The 23,156-nt window shown below is 40.4% G+C and overlaps 1 long non-coding RNA gene across 3 annotated transcripts; it reads right to left on the reverse strand.

Annotated features, from left to right (window-relative positions):
* Positions 1-9,027: 9,027 nt before the first annotated feature.
* On the reverse strand, positions 9,028-14,600 carry LOC122556767. Of its 3 annotated transcripts, XR_006313655.1 has the most exons (3): positions 14,411-14,600; positions 14,149-14,306; positions 9,028-11,630 (listed from the first exon to the last, which is right to left on the reverse strand). It is a non-coding gene; the product is annotated as an uncharacterized LOC122556767 (long non-coding RNA). The 3 variants fall into 3 exon arrangements; XR_006313654.1 differs by lacking the exon at positions 14,149-14,306; XR_006313656.1 differs by lacking the exon at positions 14,149-14,306 and having other exon boundaries at positions 14,380-14,600.
* Positions 14,601-23,156: the final 8,556 nt, after the last annotated feature.

Consider the following 23,156-nt stretch of genomic DNA (forward strand, 5'->3'; position numbering starts at 1 on the left):
ATCTTTGGCAGGTCAATATAGACTCGACAGACCAAATGGCCTGTGTCAGCACTATAGGGATTCTATGATGTAAACTGAGATGAGGAGGAATTTATTCATCCAGAATATGCTGGTTATTTGGAGTTCCCTATCCCAGGGAAGTGTGGAGGCTCAGTTAATGGGTATATTCATGGCAGTGATCAATAGATTTCAATATCTAGCTGATAATTAGAGAAATGAAAATAATATAAAAATATGACAATGAGGTTCAGGATTGGTCATGATCTAGTTGAATAGTGCAGCAAATGTGAGGGAATAAACAACCTGTTCTTACTCCTATTACTATATTCCCATATTTTCATCCATCTTGTACAATGGCTGGTTAAGATTAGAACTCAGGGCATCAAGATCACAAATTGAACACTGGCATTCATTGAAATAGCTCCCCTGATTTTTATTTGCATACTTAAAACTTATCAGGCAGACAATTAACTTATGTAGAAAATCTACTTACTGTATTTCAATTTAAAACTCATATTTAGTTCATTTAACTTCGTAATACTCAGTGTTACAATGAGCAGGGTACTATTTCTTGACAAAACCAATGGTTTAAATTTTCATTGATGTTGCGATAAATTGACAAACTCCATTTCGAAAATACACTTGATTTTCCAGTTTCTGACTAGTTGCTGTCAGGCTTTAAATTGTATGTGATTTAATTGCTGGTGAAGTCACTTGGCACCTTTGTAACCTTCACTTACAAGCCTTAAAGGCTATAGAAAATGAAGACACCTGTCTGTCTCCTTTTGCTGCAAACTGTGACAGTTTTGTGCCAGTGGCACAATTGTGGATCCCTGATAAAATGAGATCCAATCTAAGCAAGGCTTGAGAATGTCTAGAAAGTCCTACAATAGCTTCCAAATCATTTGTACCAAATGTTTGGGGCCATGGAAACTGAGCAAGTCACATTCAGTTTACCTTACTTGAAATTTTGGAAACATTTGGTAATACCTTTGCACAATTTCAGCATCTTTCTGGAAAAAGAGGGGGTAAAACAGGACAGCATTAAAATTGGGCACAGTCAACTCATATCTAATCAAAGTGATGCTGGTAATATGTAATCATTGTGCTGCCTCGTAATGATAACAATTATGGGTTGTAGTCCATAGCAGAATACATTCTTCAGTGACTGCACACCTCAGTAGGGGACGCAAGTTTGTGCTATGCTCACAACATTTCTAACAAGCCTCTACACATTAAAACCACTCTCTACTTCTGAAAGGTGCGTTGCACTTTTTTTTCTGCAATAGAGGCAAAATTGTTTTTGCAGAAGAGTGGAAAATCAGAAAGAAGCAAGAGACAATAAAAAGCACAGTGAGCCAGTGGCGGTGCCCCAAAATGTTTGGATGTCACACAGGATGCTACAATGCAGTGGTTAATGTGAGGAAAGAGTTTCTTGCCTCAGGTGACCATGAGATGTCGAGCCACATACTGAGAAGGTTTTAGATTACTTACATTAGATTACTTATAGTGTGGAAACAGGCCCTTCAGCCCAACAAGTCCACACCAACCCGCCGAAGCGCAACCCACCCATACCTCTACATTTACCCCTTACCTAACACTACGGGCAATTTAGCATGGCCAATTCACCTAACCTGCACATCTTTGGACTGTGGGAGGAAACCTGAGCACCCGGAGGAAACCCACACAGACACGGGGAGAACGTGCAAACTCCACACAGTCAGTTGCCTGAGGCGGGAAATGAACCCGGGTCTCTGGCGCTGTGAGGCAGCGGTGCTAATCACTGTGCCACCGTGCCGCCCAGGTGTGGGGGAGGTAACCATTACAGTCAATTCTAGAAGCCAAGCAAAACAGACAATTAACAATTGGAAGACCAAGCCAATGAAAGATGAAAATGAAATGACTGCTGCCAGAATGACAGGCATTCTTTAACAAGTTGTCCTAATTGATGTTGCCCAGGAATTGATGTTGCTTCAGGAATCCTGAAGAAGGGCTCATGCCTGAAACGTCGATTCTCCTGCTCCTTGGATGCTGCCTGACCTGCTGCACTTTTCCAGCAACACATTTTCAGCTCTGATCTCCGGGATCTGCAGTCCTCACTTTCTCCCACATTAACTTGAGTGGCAACCTTCACAAATGCAGTATATCTTAGCACTGATACATGGTGCCCATAAGGTTCTATGCTGATGGTTTCTTGCACCATGGAGAAACTTGCTATCCTGGCAAAGTGACATGCATGTTTTCTTCCTGCCTCAAGAAGACAACAAAACTCCTTTTCCTGACATTCACAGTCATTATCACTTCTTTGATGCAGCAATGGAAAATGTTGAATGTTGACTCCCTTAATTTAGTAGTTGGTAAAATAGGGACTATCAGTTTTCAACTTCCAGCATTCAATTTTAACACCCAAAGCTTCCATGGACTAAAACACTTTTAGAAAAGTAAGAGAATGTTGATCTTAGATGACCACAGTGATCATCACACCAGACTTCAATGTGAGATAGAACTTAGAAAGGTACAGCACAGAACAGGCCCTTTGGCCCACGATGTTGTGCCAAGGTTTAATCCTAATGTAAAATATAATAACTTAACCTATACACCCCTCAACTCATTGCTCTCCATGTGCCTGTCCAGCAGTCGCTTAAATGTCGCTAATGACTCTGCTTCCACCACCACTGCTGGCAACTCATTCCATGCATTCACAACTCAAAGACAGTCTAAACTGAAATTAACATTATATTAAAAGATACTGAAACACAGATGAGCGTTTCCTCTTTTTGATTTACACCTTTCTGTAAGTTTCTGAAGACAATCTCCTGCAGATTAACTATCTTGAAAAAGAATAATCAATGACATAAGAATAATTAAGTAAACTGTACTACAAAAAAAAAGTGTTAGGCAGTATAAAGAAAGAACATGGATTAGCTACAGCAAGGACTGAAACATTCATGCTGCAGCTGTACAAAACTCTGGTGCGGCCACATTTGGAGTATGGCATACAGTTCTGGTCACGGCATTATAGGGAGGATATGGAAGCTTTGGAAAGGGTTCAGGGCTTATTTACTTAGAATGTTGCCAGGTATGGTGGCAAGGTCTTATGAGGAAAGGCTGAGGGACTTGAGGATGTTTTCATCAGAGAGAAGGTTGAGAGGTGACTTAATTGAGACATATAAGATAATCAGAGGGTTAGATAGGTTGGACAGTGAAAACCTTTCACCTCGGATGGTGATGGCTAGCACGAGGGAACATAGCATTAAATTGAGGGGTAATAGATATAGGACAGATGTCAGCAATAGTTTCTCTACTCAGAGAGTAGTAGGGGTATGGAACACACTGCCTGAAACAGTAGTAGACTTGCCAACTTTAAGGGCATTTAAATGGTCATCGGATAGGCATATGGATGAGAATGCAATAATGTAGGTTAGATGGGCTTCAGATTGGTTCCACAGGTCGGCGCAACATCGAGGGCCAAAGGCATGTACTGCGCTGTAATGTTCTATCTGCCCTGTAATGTTCTATGTTCTATTCTCACTCCTTGTTTCCTTCTTAACATCTCGAAAGCCAAGAAAATAAAATCCATTCACGAGAGTTAAAGTGTTCTATGCTAAATGTATTGCTACATTCTGCTAAATTCTTCAATACTGCTGAAGGTCAAACTTAGCAACTAAACAGGCAAGGTCTCATGTTCAAAGGTAAAAACATGAATCCTTAAGAGTTTTCTAAACTACATATTCTTTCTCTTCTTACTGTACTAGATATCCTCCACTTCATGTATTTCTCTGTGTGTATGTTTGATGATATTTGTTTTCCTGGGGTTAGTCAAAAATAAAACTTCTCTGCCAAACTCAAGAAAACCTTGTACTTGATTCATTAATTTGGATTAGAGCTACATTTAATTGAAGTGCAATACAGCTACACATAAAAAAAATAATTTAAAATATCAGTTGTGACTGACTAAGGGCATTAAAAAAGGGTACGCAATTTTGCCTTTCCACATTTGCTGTGTCACATTTGCCTGGTCGAGTCTTAAAGGATCCATTCAAAAGGATTGAAGGCCATGTGAATCTTCACAATCAATGGTGCCATAGCTCACACCTGGCACGGAGGCATTAGGTCTGGTTCCAAATCCTGGCAGGACTCAGTGACCACTTCATTGATGGATGTCAAATTAGACTCTGAATAACTTCATGATTTGTCTGTCCTGCACACTTATGAAACATGTAACTCTCATGCTCATACCTTCACCAAAATGCTATATCGCACAGGGCTATGCCAGACATCAGCAGATCAGGCAGGGTTGCCATTTTGCCACTTGACTCATTGTGCCAAAACTATTGTCAATGTAGTACTGAATTAATAGTTCTGAAAATCACTAGTCTTGATGATGTCTCCAAGGTTATGGCACATTAAATAATATTGCATTCAGCTTTACTGTGTTTAAGTGTAAATTGGCGTATTCTGTGCATTTTTTTATTTTCGGCTAATGAATCCATTGTGTCAAATTTAAAAGCTACAGAGATGGACTGCACCTGAAAAGCACAGCAACCAAATAAATAAAAACTGTTTCCATTTTTTTAAACATATAAACTACATCAATAGTTAGACTTTGTACATGATTGCAGATAATGGACACACTGCATTGTTTAAGGACATTAAGTTAATTGAATAAGTACATTAAATTATTCAGAATTGGATGAAATAAATATTTTTGTGCTTTTTTAAATATGCATTAAATTGAAATATCCCTATTAGCTGTTCAATCATATGAATGTGCAAATAAAAATGCCATGGTTGTTGTGTTTAGGTTGAGTACAAAAATTGTTTCCACAAACTACTTGCAAAAGAAAATTAATCATTATTTGATTGCAGCTATTATAAAATGTCAGTAGAGATTAACAACTTTGAAAAAAAAGTTCAAAGTTCCAGTTATAGAATCCTCCAGCACCTTTGGTCCACACTAGTCCATGCTACCCAAACTGGCTAATTCACTAAAAGGACAAAGCTGCAAGATTCCACACCTTAAAACAAGAAACTTTGTCCTCTACATGATTCAACAAAGCAAATATTTATTTACTATCTATCAATCTCTACTCTAATATGAAGAATTAATATGAGTTAAACACAAATTAACAGGCAAATTATAGTCATTGTGTCATAGAGATGTACAGCACAGAAACAGACTCTTCAGTCCAACTCGTTCATGCCAACCAGATATCCCAACCCAATCTAGTCCCACCTGCCAGCACCCGGCCCATATCCCTCCAAACCCTTCCTATTCATATACCCATCCAGATGCCTTTTTAAATGTTGTAATTGTACTAGCTTCCACCACTTCCTCTGGCAGTCCATTCCACACACGTACCACCTTCTGCGTGAAAACATTGCGCCTTAGGTCTCTTTTATATCTTTCCCTTCCCACCCTAAACCTATGCCTTCAAGTTCTGGACTCCCCCACCCCAGGGAAAAGAGTTTGTCTATTTATCCTATCCATGTCCCTCATGATTTTATAAACCTCCATAAGGTCACCCCTCAGTCTCCAACAGTCCAGAGAAAACAGCCCAGCCTATTCAATCTCTCCCTACAGCTCAAATCCTCCAATCCTGGCAACATTCTTCTCAATCCGTTCTGAACCCTTTCAAGTTTTACAATATCCTTCCGATAGGAAAGACATCAGGATTGCACGCAATATTCCAACAGTGGCATAAACAATGTCCTGTACAACCATAGCATGACCTCCTAACTCCTGTACTCAATACCCTGACCAATAAAGGAAAGCATACCAAATGCCTTCTTCACTATCCTATCTACCTGTGACTCTATATTCAAGGACCTATGAACCTGCATTCCAAGGTCTCTTTGTTCAGCAACACTCTCTAAGACCTTACCATTAAGTGTATATATCCTGCTAAGATTTGCTTTCCCAAAATGCAGCACCCTGCATTTATCTAAATTAAACTCCATCTGCCACTCTTCAGCCCATTGGTTCATCTGATCAAGATCCCATTGTAATCCAAGCTAACCTTCTTCACTGTCCACTACAACTTCAACTTTGGTGTCATCTGCAAACTTACAAACTGTACCTGTTAGGTTCACATTGAAATCATTTACATAAATGATGAAAGGTAGTGGACCCAGCACCGATCCTTGTGGCACTTCACTGGTCACAGGCCTCCAATCTGAAAAACATCCCTCCACCACCGCCTTCTGTCTTCTCAAATATAAAATATAAATTTGAGCTTAAATAGCAAGATACAACTAAGTTAAATCTTACAAATTGGTTCAGATGTCTACTCAGCTAAAGATGATTGAAGTAAGTCCTTCAAACTCTGCCTTCCACAAAAAGGCTTTCCACACACAAGCTCTTTTCCTTTTCAAAACTTGTCTGATTCTCAGTTTTGAATGGTACACTCCTCACCACAAATGACACGCACGTGAAGAATCTATACAACTCAGTCTGGATTGAGTGATCCCAACAATGTTACTTTCTAGCAAAGGAAACAGTTGCAGCAACTTAGTCTCAGCTTCTGGATCTAGACGCTCTATTTTCAGTCACCTTCAGCTTGCTTATACTGGGTAAGTTGACTGATTACCTGTTACTGCCCAGTTTAGACTCATGTGTCCTTTTATATCTTTCACCCAGGTTAATTTCTCAATCTCTGCTTGCTTTTTGTTTCCTTAGAAACTGGTCAGTTTAGGTTTAGTTCCAGGTTTATCTTCTCTGCTTCATATTCAGTTTCATTTCAATTCAACATACAAACTAAATGTAAAAATATAGATGGCCTTACATAGTAAAGAGAAATGGAAAATCAAATTTGCAAGTACTGAGTTTCTACATACAAAATATCACTTACCCTGTTGCGTTCCCAACTTTCCTTATACTAATCTAAAAATTGAGGCTGGGCAGGAAGCACCCTTAATTGGCAAACTGAGGCTACTCCAGTTCTTGTCTACCCTCCCAGAACTGTTGCTGACACGTTGAAGGGGTAGTTAAGGTGAGGGCCAACAATTAAGTAGTGGAGATGTCTCCTGCTGAATTTGATGTGCCTGCCCTTAACTGCAAATTTTAAAAACATTCACAGGGTGAGGGCATTGCTGGCTAAGTTAGCATCTATTGCCCATCCTTAATCATTAAGAGAAAGTGAGGACTGCAGATGCTGGAGATGAGAGCTGAAAAAGTGTTGCTGCAAAAGCACAGCAGGTCAGGCAGCATCCAAGGAGCAGGAGAATTGATGTTTCGGGCTTCATTCCTGAAGAAGGGCTCATGCCTGAAACGTCGATTCTCCTGCTCCTTGGATGCTGCCTGACCTGCTACGCTTTTCCAGTAACATTTAATCATTAAGAGTCAACCACATTGCTGTAGGTCTGGAGTTATATGTAGGCCAGACCAAATAATGATGGCAATTTCCTCCTCTAAACAACATTAGTGAACCAGATGGGCTTTTTCCTGAAATCAACAATGGTCATCATTAGATTTTTAATTCCCAATGTTTATTGAATTCAAATTCCCCCATCTGCAGGATTCAAATCCAGCTCCCTAGAACATTACCTGAGTCTCTGGATTAACAGTCCAGCCATAATACCACAGGCCATCGCTTCCTCCCAGCTACCAATGGCTGCCAATTACTTGGCCCATTCATTCCAGGTCTGCTCTTTTCAATACATGATTAATTTCACAGATTTTGATGAGGTCACATTCAAGTCTTCTTTTTTCTCAAGGGATAAAAGCTCCAACCTGTTGAATCTTTTCCAATAGCTGTAAGCTGTCACTTCAGACAGCATTCTTTCAAATCTGTTTGTCCATCATCTTTACTGTGTCCCCGTCTTTTATCGAGTATGGAGACCTGAGCTGTGCAACTCAACCTGTTAATGCAATTTCATGAATTTTGAATTCTGCACTGCTAAACATAATTTCCAAATCATTTAATTTCTTTGGTAATCTGCAACACCGCTCCAAACATTTTTTTTAACCTGTAACTTAGATTTTTTTTGGCATTATTGATTTTTTTTGAATGGCCTAAATGATTAAGCTATTTTTCTTTCAAAGTGCATCCTTTCTTAAAGGTCACTTGCCACATAATTGTTCAGTCTCCATTTTTTCTCATGTCTTATTGTATTCTGTTACATTTTTCTTCAGTATTAGATATATACCCCAGGTTGGGAATACTTGCAAATTTGATGTTGATTGGCATCCTTTTTTGAACAGTCAATCTTTGTTGTAGATTCTCCATCAGAGGAAACATCTGTTCCATATAATTCTGTCAGAACCCCCCTCTGTGCACCCCCCCCAACTCCCCCACAGAATCATAGAGTCATAGAATCCCTACAATGTGGAAACAGGCCATTTGGCCCAACAAGTCCAAGCTGACCCCCCAAAGTGTAACCCTCCCAAATCCACCCCCCTACCCTGTTACTCTACATTTACTGCTGACTAATGCACCTAACCTACATAACCCTGAACAACTATGGGCAGTTTAACATGGCCAATTCACCTAGCCTGCACATCCTTAGATTGTGGGAGGAAACCACAGCGCAAGGAGGAAACCCAAGTAGACACGGGCAGAATGTCCAAACTCCACACAGACAGCCACCCAAGATTGGAATTGAACCTGGGTCCCTGATGCTGTGAGGCAGCAGTGCTAACAATATCTTACAGGTTTCAATCAAGTTGCCTCATATGCTTTTAAGCTTCAAAAAAATACAAGCCCAATCTATTTAACCTTTTCTCACAAGACAACCCACCCAGTCCAGTCAACAGTCCAGTAATAGTTGGGGTATTATCCTAATGGGGAGGAGGAGGGAATTGTTAGTTTGAAACTGCGCTCTGACTTGATGTAGGAGCTTCAGTAGAAGAATTATCTTCTTTGTAATGGACTTCACCAAATATGTACTCTTTTACTGTTTCTCTCTTCTCCAGCTCCCTCTCCCACCTTGAGAATGCTAACTCCTTCTACAGTAGGTTTCACAGCCAATGGTCCTTTTCCATGTGGCCATCTATTATGTGGATAGCAAGAAATGTACAGCAGGACATTTTATAACCAGATGTTAGGATAAATCCCAATGTCCCTTTTAATTGACACATACACAATTCCACTTTGAACAAAGTGCACAACATAACAAGCAGCAACAAACTTTGCAGCAGCTTATCCTACGTTATTAGGGAAGAGGAATGGGAAACAGAGGAATAATCAAACAAGATATTTCAACATCAAAAGACAATCTAAAATGCAGACTTGTAAAAACCCTTTTGGTTAACAGGAAAAATTATGAAATTGTATCCATTTATTCAACTAAATCTCAAAAAGATTAATAAAATATAATTGGTTTAGCAGAGTTATTTCATCGATCACAAACAGGGATAATTCTTACTGGAAACAAGTGTCAAAGTAAACCGGCTTCTTTGAAGTGGAAAAAATGGAATTGTTTTTAATAATATCCATCAATCATTTCTATTGGTCTCTGTGGAATGAATCTTATCACTATGTGTTGGGGAAAAGTAAATCTTGTGCCGAATCGTTTAAAACAAAATAGCCAGGAGAGGAGACCTTGAGCAATTAACTAGCTTTAATCATGGCCATGGGGAATTACATCTTCGTTTGGAGAAGTCCAACACAATTCCAATGAGGTATAGAGTGTTACAAGTTAAACAGTATATTATAAGCCCACTAACTATGCAACTTAGGGGCAGTCATAAGGTCTGCATACATTGTCCAAACATACATTTATTAATGTCTACAAAACTGAATGTTATCTTATACTGCAGGTTTGACTATACAGGCAGGTAAGAAGCATATTGAAAATACATCATCGATGAAGCAGAACTGTGTCTAAAGGGCCAGAGGAACTGAGACAGTCTGCAGCTGCAAGGTCATGTTATCAAAACAAATACCTCAGCTAAGTTTCTAACAAAACTTTGTTAGCAGTCTACATTTTACTGCAAAACTTGTGACAAGATGGCTTCCAAAAAGATTTCTGCCAAATCTGGTCAAATTTCTTCCACAATTCTTCCTCTTTTTTAAAAAAAAGAACAGATTAGAGTGTCAAAAAAAGGGGAATACATCCAGAGCCGGGGGATTGTCAAGGGGCGGGGGGTGGTTAGGACATCAGACAGATAGTCCTCAGGTTCAGTTAGAAAAGGGGCAGAAGGCTCCAGGAATTGGGAATCATCATTGGGGTTTTGTCAGGAATTGGAAACCTAGGCATTGGTGAGATCGCTGGAGAGGAAGGCCACAGCAGAGAACTGAACCAAGCACAGGATTGTCTGCAGGGTTACTTCAATTTCCAGTCTAGCAGTTCCAAAGGCAGGGGAAAAGAAAGCTGCAAGTTGCTCAAATTCTATAAGGGCTCACTTGGTGCAAGTTCTGGATGGATGGGGATATGGGTACATACCCAGCAGCTGAAGTGATTGACCTTCTGTGCAAAAAGAAAAGTTTTAAAGTGTAATTCCAATTTACTAGAGGTTACCAGGCTATCCATTTGGGCCTCCCCTTGACCTTGAATGCTGTGCAGGTCACAAGCAGGAATAGAAATGGGCCTTTGCACCAAATTTGTGATAGAGTATTAACTGTTCCCTCCTTGCCTAAGAGTGTACAATAATGCACATAATCAACTAAAATTGGCAGCAGCAAAGAACTTTAATAAACTTGTCCAGCAGGGGTCACCCACATTTTGGTTTAAGTACTGAGGGAGCACCCCATTTGGGTCCATAGTTTGTAACCTTCACAAGGGGCTTCCCTTGTGATTTCTATACCTTACCCAGGTCTGGCATACCTGTCTCTATACTGTCTCTAATCAGGTTTTGCTGGGAACCAAATGGGACCAGAAGTTTGGGGTCTAAGGCTGTCAGCTTGGCAGCAGCATCTACTCGCTCATTTTCTTTGGAGACTGTATCAGTTGCCTCAGTGAGAGTTGAACATTTTGATAATTGCCAGACTGGTTGGACAAAACAGCATTATGAATAGGTTTTACCATGAAGGTTAAATCCTCTATGTTCCCACAAGGCTCTGTAATCTGTAAATGCATGAGAGTCAGTGTATATATTTGCAGATTTTCCTTTTGTCAGGATGCAAGCATGTCGATCCCTGCATTCATTCCAAGGTAATGATAAGGACACATCACTCCCCAGTGGCCAAATTTCCACAGTTAAAGAAAGGGCTCACCATTTGGCCCTTGACATATTCGGTTTTACCCGTAACTTGGATTGTGGTTCGGTCTAGTTCTGGCCATCTCAGTAGAAAATCATCACTCACTTCATGTGCAACCCGGAAATCTTGGATTAGTTCATATTGTTTGTCCAGATCATGTCGGCAACACCAGAAAGAATACATTGCAAAAGCATGAGTCAGCTTCTCAATTACTTATCATTCGTGGGCTGTGTACCACTTTTGTCAGACAGCTGGCCACTTATTTCAGTCTTATAACAAAAGACATTCGTATTCAGGTCACGCACTGAATTTTGCTGCTTTTCCATCTGTATTGTTCTTTGGACAAATTGAGCAAATTGGGTCGGTTTCTCCTTGCGGTCAGGTACTTGGTTCATTAACATTGCTCTGATTCCTGTGATGGCCCTGGTTTAGGCCTCTCACCCCAATGATGTTGGCTTTGAAGCTAGCTACCGATACTGGATCCTTCATCTGCAGAGTAAGAGAAGGATTATAATCAGGAGGTGTGCTGGGAATTATAAGGAGATGTTAGGGGAAAATCCTCATCCCCTCCCACAAATAGGGCCAATATACCAGACATCGAGTCAGCATTTCAAGTAGAGTATAAGTTATTTTTATTTTACAGTATTGTTGCTTTAACTCTTTTTTTTATTCCTCAGCCTTAGTGGCCTAACATTGTTTCTCCTGATTCCTTTGTTTTTCATCTACCCATTCACAGTCAGCTTTTAACTTCTCCCAGCTTTGGGGAGTTCCAACTGTCCCCTTAGCACATGCATAATTCCTCCAACTGGCCAGTCAGGTATTTAGTATGGTTTTATCTTTCCATTCTTTAATTAATAATTAATCAATGCAACCATGCTTCAAATTAACCATGAGGCAATGACACAGATCACTGACAATGTATAAAGGTATAAAACTAATCAATCCTGCCAATTGATTCAGGGCTAATACAATTGGTTTTTAAAAATATTCACTAATATAATCATTATCTCTAATTGAGAGATGGTAACTGAAGAAGTGACCAAGACATGAATATAAACTAAAAATTCATTTATTCAAAATCTAATTTCATAATGCAAAATGTTCAGTTTCTGACTCTGAAATCCATATAATTAACTGGTTCTAGTCCCTTAATTTAAATCCCAGAATTGACTCCTTAAGCGGTTCTGACCAATAATTGCTCATTTACAATGTTATAGGCTGTGAAATGACTGCAATTGCATGAAAACATCTTGTCTATTAACGAACAAATAATGGCCTAATCCAACGAGACAGATATTATCAATAGTATCTCAATTTTCGTTACATGATACATCACAACATACTGTTGAACTGAAACTTCAATTCTCAGTGAGGAAGGGAAATTGATATAGAATAAAGCTGCTACTGGCACATCATAATCACCAATGAGATGCAGCAGTCTTAAAATTAAGTGGAAACAAATAAAACTGAAACAAAATAACAAATTAATTCTGCTAGTATCATTTTCTGAAAACAATATTGTTGGTTTGGATCTATCTTCATACTTTCAGTTTTACAATATTTAACTAAATTATATAAAGTTCATGTAATTCTTCCACTCAATGAGCAAATGTCAAAGTCTGAGGTGATTTTCCTGAATGTTAGATTTGGATTATCTTTTTAAAAAATTGAGCAGACACCAGCTGAGGCCAGGATTTACAGTGCTACTGCTTTTATATCCTTTAGTCAATTCTTTGATTAGTCCAACATCTGGGGATGAAAAGGGGTGAAATTGATCTTTGGCAATAGCATGAAATTATGGGGGATTTACTGGAATCAAGTGGTGCAAAATATAAGGAAAAGACATATATTTTTAAGATTTTAATGCTGTCTTCCTCCATATTAAACTGATTCGACTTTAAATAAGATTGGCTTTCATGAAAGCATATAAATGTGACGAGTTAGAAATTGACAGTAGGGGATTCATGGTCTGTACCAATAATGGGTGTGTTAATATTTCATTAATATTACTTTTGCCTTGAAATTTGCATTTCATAATCATTGATGGTTCCCTAACCCTTAGATTCCCAAAATGCAAATAAAATTCAAAACATTGGCGAATCTTGAGTTCCAGGGAACAAAATACAAACATTCAATCGCCAATAAGCAAATGTACATTCAGACCAGAACACAAAAAATGAACCTTTCTGCAAGCTTCAGGGAATCAGCAGAGTCAGTTTCTCTCTCTCGCACGCACACACAGTCACAGACATACACACACACGTATGAACATTTTCCAACTTTCTTCCTATCTCAGTTTTGAGCTTTCAGTTTATTCATGGCTTGTAAGGGTAATGAGGCATTCACGTTTCAAAATGGCCAAAGTTAGGGAGTTTAGCCTCATAAATCCTGGTTGTGATACATAGCTGCCTAACCAAGTGGACAAAATCTAAATACCTCTCAGTCACTTGTAATTCTAACAATATTTTCAAGGCAAGTTGTTGATGACTCTGCATTAGTCCACGACCCAGGGGAAATACAATGGGATCTTTAATAGTTGTCCAATGTGTCCTGTATGCCACATTCATTAAAGTCTGGACATTCTGAAGTAAGTAACTATAATTCCTGCAGATTTGTACTAGCCAATTAAAAATAATATTGGACATTTGAACGGATTGGGGTGTCTTGAAGCATGTTGTGGACCTCAGTGTGGGTCCAGGGCTTAACAAATGGGGTTTCACCTGTCATAACCCTGAGCCAAGCAAGTTCTTTAGTAAATCATAAGATGCTTTTACCACTCGTCCGGAAACTAGAATCCTGTTGAGTACTCACAGTAGTATCTTGCTGCCAAATAGCAAGAATTGTATCAGCATTCCCACCAGCAGTGTTGTCCCTGGCCAGCATTCCTTTTTTTTGGGCACGACAAAAGCAGCAACCACCCTCTATATTTCATCGCTCAAACAATATCGGCTGTCGACCTGACAGGACTAGAGTATCCCCAGCTTACTCGTGATTCGATGATATTTACCATGGCGCTTCTGTATTTTCCTCAAAACCACAAACAGATGCTGGCCACCCTGCTCAGCGAGCCAATATTTACTTGTCCCGGGAGCAGCCTTTCTGCCAAGTTTTTGGAACTCACTGATCCCATCAGAACATCACTGGTCTGTGACGCAAGTCTGTAACCTGTAAAAGAATAACAAACAAACCACACAAAGACAAACAGGCACAGGCACAGCTGTCAATAACTCAAGATCACCTGAATTTGGAAATTTCTTTCTTGCCAATACCTTTGCCACAGAATCTTTTCCGTAGATCAGCCTGTTAACCTAGGTCAGCTTCAAATGCTCCCGACAGCTCTATGACTGTAGTCTTTCTGGATACATCTTGTCACATGATCTTTCACTTTCTCCCTTAAAAAGGGATCAACATGTTAACTCAGATCCACATAATGCAGCTAGCTAATATTTTAATGCTGTTATTCCCCTCCTTTTCTTTTTAAACAAAAAAAAAGGTCATAAGCTGGCACAAGAAAAGAAAGAAAAGAAAATTTACAGCCTAGGAACAGGCCCTTCCAAACAGACCTGAACATATTAGATTACTTACAGTGTGGAAACAAGCCCTTCGGCCCAACAGGTCCACACCGACCTGCCGAAGCGCAACCCCCCCAAACCCATTCCCCTATGTTTACCCCTTCACCTAACACTACGGGCAATTTAGCATGGCCAATTCACCTCACCTGCACATTTTTGGACTGTGGGAGGAAACCGGAGCACCCGGAGGAAACCCACGCAGACACGGGGAAAATGTGCAAACTCCACACAGACAGTTGCCTGAGGTGGGAATTGAACCCGGGTCTCTGGCACTGTGAGGCAGCAGTGCTAACCACCGACCCTCCAAGCCTGAGCCGATCCAAATTTACTGTCTAAACCTGTTGCCCGATTCCTAAGCATCTATATACCTCTGCTCCCCACCTACTCATGCATCTGTCTAGACGCATCTTAAATGAATCTACCTTGCCTGCCTCTACCACCTCTGCTGGCAACGCATTCCAGATGCCCAGCACCCTCTGTGTGAAGTACTTGCCGCGTGCATCCCCTTAAACGTTCCACCTCTCACATTGATAGCATGACCTCTCGTTATGAAATCCTTCACCCTGGGAAAAAGCTTGTCTCTATCTCCCCTGTCTATACCCTTCATGATTTTGTAAACCTCAATCAGGTCCCCCCTTAAGGGGAGCCTAAATCAAGCAGTCTTAGCGAGAAACTCTTAAAATAGAGGTGCTGCCGACTACGCCAATTGTTGGGGAAAAGCAAATCTTATGCCAAATCATTTAAAATAAAATAGTCAGGAGAGGAGACCTTGAGTAATTAACGAGCTTTAATCATGGCTTTGGGGAATTACATCTTTGTTCAGAGAAGTCCAACACAATTCCAATGAGTACAGAATGTTACAAGTTATGTAGTATATCACAAGCCCACTGCCCATTAACCACGCAACTTAGGGGCAGTCGTAACATCCACATATATTGTCCAGATCTATAAAACTGAATGTTATCTTATACTGCAGATTTAACTACACAGAAACAGATAAGTATCTTATTGAACAATACATCATCTATGTGTGGGGGACGCAAAGTAACTGAGACAGTTTGCAGCTGCAAGGTCATGTTATCAAAACAAATACCTCAGCTTAGTTTCTAACAGTACTTTGAGTTTATTGCAAAAATTGCTTTATAACAACATGGCTTCCAACATATTTGTGTCAAATCTGGTCAAATTTCTTCCACACTATGTTGGTAGCTTTCTTTACTATATGCTACCCAGGGAACTTCAGTCAGACTAAAGGTCTAAATTTACAACTAGGCTGTTTAAGAAAGTCATGGATAGCTTAGGCATACTGAACATTAAATCAAATGCGTACCATCTTAAATCCCAGGGAGCTTTGGAAAGGTGGCATCAGACCCTGAAGACTATATTAAGAGCATACTGTAAGGATTACCTGAATGATTGAGATAAAAGTACCCTATCCATATTGTTTGCCATTAGAGATGTGCTAAATTAATCTACTCAGTTTCCTCCCTTTGAGTTAATATTTGGGCCTGAAGTGAGTGAGCCTTTGACAGGACCAAAGTCAGAGATCTCACACTTGGATTATGTATCGGTAGTGAGGGAAAGATTAAATCGGGTAGGTGAGTTAGCTAAATAGCACCTGCAGAAGGCCAGCGTGGAATGAAGTAGGTGACAGATTAAAAACTCTAAAATTCAGACATTTTCCAATGGGGATGATGTATTAGTATTGTAATCAGTGGTAGGAAATCCTTTTAAAGCCAGGTTTCGTGGTCCCTATCAAATTGAGAGAAAGTTAAATCAGGCAAACTATCTGGTAAAGATGCTGGATAGAAAAAAAACTGTATCAGTATGTCATGTGCATATTTTGAAACCTTAATAGAGACAGAAAACTGGAGAAACAGATGTTAGTTACTGCCCCGCAGAGTGAGGAATCAAATCCAAATGATCCTAAAAATATGTTAAATAATGAGGAGTGGAATAGGTTAGTGAGATATCTATCTCAGGAGCAAAGAACCGAGTTGAAAGGTTTGTTTCAGCGGTATGAGGGCATATGCATGAATAATATGGAGAGGACTAATGATACTGATAAAACAACACCCCTAAAGGCTTATTCCTCTCAAAGCCAGGCAGGTCCAGAAGGAAGTGGATGCTGTGCTCAACAAAGGCATTGTTGAATCAAGTCACAGTGAGTGGAGTTCACTGATTGTGCTTGTTCCCAAACCTGATGGGACTCAAAAATTTTATATGGACTATTGGAAGGTCAACACCATAAGAAAATCAGTCTCTTATCCAATATCTAGATTGAAGGTTTGTGCAGAGAAAGTTGGACAAGCTACTTACATCAAAAAATTGGACTTACTGTGTGGTTTTTGAGTGGTTCAGAGCGTAGATAAAATTTGACTGATTCCAAAGTTATATATGTGTGCAGAAAGTATGAAAAATATCACTTTGATTAAGTACATATGCATTTCATAGTAATGGTATTAAGTAATAGAGAAAAAAGAAGCAATCTTTTCATCATAATGGTTCATTTTTTCTTTTATGAAGTTGCAGGCATGTATTGGTCAGAGAGCAACTGCCATAAGAGACTAAAACTCCTGGACAGCTAATTGCCCATCTGACAGCTTACTCGCAAAGTAATTGAAAAACACTTTCTATCAAAAGACACCTTTTCGTGTCAAACATACTCACAGTAAAAAGAAAGAAGACAACCCATGGAGATCAGCAGCCAGAAGAGTAAAGACAACAGAAGAAGACAGAGTAGCTTTGAAATTAAGTTGATGTAATTTTAATTGGAACAGCATATCATTATAGAGTTCGGATACATAATTCTTTGAAGTTTGCATCACATACAAATAAGATGGTTAAAAAGGTGTTTAGTAAGCTTACCTCCATTACTCATTTTTGAGTATAGGATCTGGTACGTCATATTGAGGTTGTACAGAACCTTAGTGAGGCTATCTTCTAGAATACTGTGTGCAGTTCTGGTTGCCTAATTAGGAGAGGGTTCAGAAAAGATTTGCTAGGGCATTGACAGGAAGGGAGGGTTTGGGTTATTAAAAAAGACTGTTTTTTTTTTCATTGGAGCATAGAAGGTTGAGAGGTGATCTTATAGAAATTTATAAAATCAAGACAGGCACACTGTAGGGAATCTAATCTAATCAAATAAGGTGAATAGCAAAGATTTTTTTTCTGAAAGTGGGGTAATTCAAAACTGGAGCAATATTTTTAAGGTGAGAGGAGACAGACTTTAACAAGTCATAACAGGCAACATTTTTACACAGAGAGTGGTTAGTGTGTGGAATGAACTGCCAGAGGAAGTGGTGGATGCAGGTACAGTTACAATGTTTAAAATACATTTGGATAAGCACATGAATAGGAAAGGTTTGGAAGGATATGGGCCAAATGCAAGCATGCTGGGACTACTTCAGTTTGGGAATATGATCAGCATAGACTAGTTGGACTGAAGGGCTGTATGATTTGCTGCATGATTTTATGACTCTAATTAGCGATGGCCAACAAATGCTGACCTTGCCAACAATGTCCAAAGCCCATGAAAGTTTTTTAAAAAGGACAGAGTAGGAAAGTATGGCAGTATGTAACACATTGGATATACTCATACAGACATGGGAATATAGATTATTTGAGGAAATATACTGATTGCATTGGACAATGCAGGTGCAAAGACAAGAGATAGAAGCAAGTCTGATGCAGGACACAGAGAAGAGGGAGCTACATCACATTTAATGTTCTTGGGCCCGCTACAATTTAATATTCTGATGTTCAGACCAATTTACAAAAGTATTCAAGAAGATGACAATTGAGTGAGAATATTTGTGTTTTCAAAGGTTTTAAACACTAAGAACTCAAGGTTAAGTACATCCATCATATATAATAGCCTTTTAAAACGTGTACATTCAGCACACGCAATATAAACATAAAAATGATCTAATAGAAAGTGAGGACTGCAGATGCTGGAGATCAGAGTCGAAAGTGCGGTGTTGGAAAAGCACAGCAGGTCAGGCAGGATCTGAGGAGCAGGAGAATCGATGTTTCGACATAAGCCTTTCATCAGGAATGCGGTTTGTAGGCCAGGGTGGGGAAGCTGAGAGATAAGTGGGAGGAGAGTGGGACGAGGGGGAAGGTAGCTGAGAATGCAATAGGTAGATGAAGGTGGGGGAGAAGGTGATAGGTCAGAGAGGAGAGTGGAGTGGATAGATGAGAAATGTGATGGACAGGCCAGGAGGGCAGTGCCGATTTAGACGCTTGAAACTGGGATCATATGGGGGTAGGGGAAATTAGGAAACTGTTGAAATCCACATTGATTCCCTGTGGTTGCAGGGTCCGAGGGTGGAATATGAGGCATTCTTCCTCGAGGCGTCAGGTGGTAATGGTTTGGCAATGGAGGTGGCCCAGGACCTACATGCCTTTGATGGAGCGGGAGGGGGAGTTGAAGTGTTCAGCCATGAGGCAGTGGGTTGTTGTTGCAGATGTTCCAGTGATGTTCTCTGAAACGATCTGCAAGTAGGCATCCTATCTCCCTAATGTAGAGGAGACCAGATCGGGTGCAATGGATACAGTAGGTTATATTGGTGGAGGCACAGGTAAATTTCTGTCAGATGTGGAAGGAGGCTTTGGGACCTTGGACAGAGGTGTGGAGAGTGGTATGGGCGCAGGTTTTGACAGGTGTAGGTGCCGGGAGTGGGGTGTGGGCTGATGGGGGGGGGGGGTTGTTGACCTGATGAGGGAGTCACAGAGGGAATCATTTCTCTGGAACGCTGATAGGGGTGGGGAGGGAAATATATCCCTGATAGTCCGTTTGTAGGTGGCGGACGTGGCGGAGGATGATGCGATGAATGCGGAGGTTGGACTAGGAGCACTCTGTCCATTTCGTGATTGGAGGCCTGGGGTTCAAGGGCAGAGGTGCAGGAAGTGGAGGAGATGTGCTGGAGGGCATCGTCGACCAAGTGGGAAGGGAAATTGCAATCTTGGAAGAAGGAGGCCATCTGGGATTTTCTATGGTGAAATTGGTCATCCTGAGTACAGATGCGGCAGAAGCAGAGGAATTGGGAGAAGGGATGACGTTTTTACAGGAGGTAGGGTGGGAGGAGTTATAGTCATGGTAGCTGTGGAAGTCGGTGGGCTTGTAGTAGATGTCCCTGGTTAGTTGGTTGCCGGAGATGATGATGGAGAGGTCCAGGAAGGGGAGGGAGGTGTCCAAGATTGTCCAGGTGAATTTGAGGTTGTGGTGAAAGGTGTTAGGGAAGTTGATAAACTGTTCAAACTCCTTATGGGAGCATGGGGTAGCGCTGATACAGTCAACAATTGTAGCAAAGGAACAGGTGGTGGGGTGGTGCTGGTGTAACTGTGGAAGATGGACTGCTCCATGTACCTGACAAAGAGGCAGACATAGCTGCATCCCATGAGGGTGCCCATGGCTACTCCTTTGCTTTGGAGAAAGAATTGAAATGAGAAGTTATTAAGGTGAGGACCAGTTCAGGCAGGCGGATGAAAGTGTCGATGGAAGGGTACTGGTTGGGACAGCATGAGAAGAAGAAACGGAGGGTTTGGAGACCTTTGTCGTGGCAGATGGATGTGTACAGGGAGTGAATGTCCATGGTGAAGATGAAGCGTTGGGGACTGGGGAATCAAAAATCTTGGAGGAGGTGAAGGACATGGTAGTGTCCCGAACGTAGGTAGGGAGTTCCTGGACTAAGGGGAACAGGATGGTGTCAAGGTATGCAGAGAGGAGTTCAGTGGGACAAGAGCAGGCTGAGACAATGGGTTGACCAGGGAAGTCAGGTTTGTGAATCTTTGGTAAGAGGTAGAAACAGGCATTGTGGGATTCATGAGGTTGGAGGCTGTGGATGCGAGATCCCCAGAGGTGATGAGGTTGTGGAAGGTCTGGGAGATGATGGTTTGGTGATGGGAGGTGAGGTTGTAGTCAAGGGGGCAGTAGGAGGAAGTGTCATCAAGTTGGCGCCTGGTTTCAGCGGTGTAGAGATTGGTGTACCAAACTACTGCTGCACCCCCCTCCTCCACCACCTTCCCCCCCCCCCTTCTCTGCGGGTTTGATGGTGAGGTTGGGGTTGAAGCAGAAGGAGTGGAGGCTGCGCATTATGAGTGATGATTGCAGATGGCTGGAGTGGGTGAGAGGGGTGTACAGGTATAGATAAACATTATCTATAATAGTTATAGCTCTACATCTTTTGTTTTATCTGGCTGCCAAAATTTGTTGTTTCAAAGTCTGAGGAAAGCTGCCAGTTCAGTATTGTATTATATATAGTGTGCCTTGCACTCCACCTGGTGTTTGGTGTGTGACATTGTCTGTCATTTTCAGAGTTATCTTCCTTATACATTTACTATGATGGTTAGTTGAGAACATACTAGAATTTACTCACTTGAATCAATTTAGATGGATATTGGGATTGATAACTTTTTAATCCGTACTGGATTTTATATTCAACTGTTGACATATAGAAATTATATTTGACTTGGTTTTGTTGAACAAATATGAATCAATGAAGAATGATGAAAGATCAGTCCTCAGCAGAGGTCTCACCTTCGTTCCCACACGTTCTCGGGTCAATGAATTCAATACACGGATAGAAATTATATTTGACTTGGTTTTGTTGAACAAATATGAATCAATGAAGAATCTCACCTGCACTATTCAGAACAACTGAGGCAGAATCAATTTAATCACCAACAACCTCGCTAGACCAAACCAATAATATTATACTTCTTGAAAAGTCAGTATAACACACATTAAAAGTTGAATCAAAAAGGGAGCTAGTGACAATATGTTACCATGAATACATACCTCACCATGTGGTGCTCCATGGAACAATCATTCACGTGTAGCAACATCTCCATAACAGGTTCATTAGAAAATATTTAGAAGACACTGTCTCATGGCATATAATGGATCACCAATTCCATGCATCCCCAAATCATGCTACAGTATTATATACAAACTCATATTGGCTTCCCAAAATCTTCTATCTAGCAGACACCAGCACTCTGCAATTCTAGTTGTAGGATTACCAGTATGTATAGATCTCACTGTCACAATTCATGAGATATAAACCACACTAACTAAGGCAAAACAGACCACACATGATGCAATTGTATCAATCAACAATCTCAAACATCCATACTCAGATGGATTTAATGCAATCAGAAATTTTAATGGTGATGCAGTATTTCATCATAAGGATGTTGCATTGATCATCCAAGGAAATTCTGTACGCACATTTAGGAAAACCGAATAAGTACTGGGGTTGGAGGTGGGCAACCTATCCACACAAAGGGTGGTGAGTGCCTGGAATTCATTGCTAGAGGTGGTGTGAAAACAGACTCAATAGCACCATTCAAGCAGCACCTGGATGAGTACATGAAGGGAATAGAGTTATATGGATCATGTAAGTGAGGACAATATTAATATGAAAGGGCAGAATGTGTCGGTGCAGGCTTGAAGGGCTGAAGGTCCTTTTCCTCTGCTGTATTGTGCTTAGGATAGAATGAAATGATATAATTTGATTCAAATCTTTACTTAAAAGGTGTTGACACAAAATACCAAAGCTAGAAAAACTAAATCCTAAATTTTCCAGACCATGATTGCTCTCCACGCTATGCAAAGCGTGGTTACTTATCTATTCACTTAGCAGAAGAATCCCAAAGCTCACAACATTTGGGACACAATTTGGATGCACAGTTTCCAACAGTCACTGTTTGGGCTCTCAGTAAGACAAGACCCAGTCCAGTAGCATATGGTTTGGATGACTGAGACTGTACCTGATTGTATTTGCATTGTTGATGATGTTGTGGTCATTGAGACAAAGACAAAGCATGACCACAATCTTCACTGGCTAATGAGTGTTGCAACAACAATGATTATTATTTAGCAACACAAAATGCCAGGTCAACGTCAAACAGATGTCTTCTGTGGGTCCATTTTCTCCACCCATGAAGTTTGCCCCGAAGCAGATAAGATCGAGAACATTAAATATATGCCAACTCCATTAGATAAAAAAGATGTCAGATCAAATTTTGCCTCAGAGTTTCAATTTCTTCTCATTCCCAAATTCACAGTCAAGTCAATACTGCTGAGAGATTTACTAAAGAAGAATATCCCCACTGTATGACAAGATGATTTTCTCAGAAAGATTCTGCCTGCATCAATATGACAATCCCAGGAAAAACATGATGCCCACAGTGGATGTATCACAAAAAAAATCCAATGCACATGACTTTTGCAATATGAAACCTTTTGCTTTTGGTTTGAGAACTATTATTAACCATGGAAACCAACTATTCTGCATGAAATATTAGTCAAGGTCTTCATCATCATGTTGTTTCATGCATACTTATCCAGCAAGAAATACACCATTGAAACTAAAACAGAAGCTACTAGATGTGATCTATCACAAATTGCAAACGAGAGACAAAATATTAAATTTCA

The sequence above is a fragment of the Chiloscyllium plagiosum genome, chromosome 14 (genome assembly GCF_004010195.1).
Source record: "Chiloscyllium plagiosum isolate BGI_BamShark_2017 chromosome 14, ASM401019v2, whole genome shotgun sequence".
NCBI classification, from domain to species: domain Eukaryota; kingdom Metazoa; phylum Chordata; class Chondrichthyes; order Orectolobiformes; family Hemiscylliidae; genus Chiloscyllium; species Chiloscyllium plagiosum.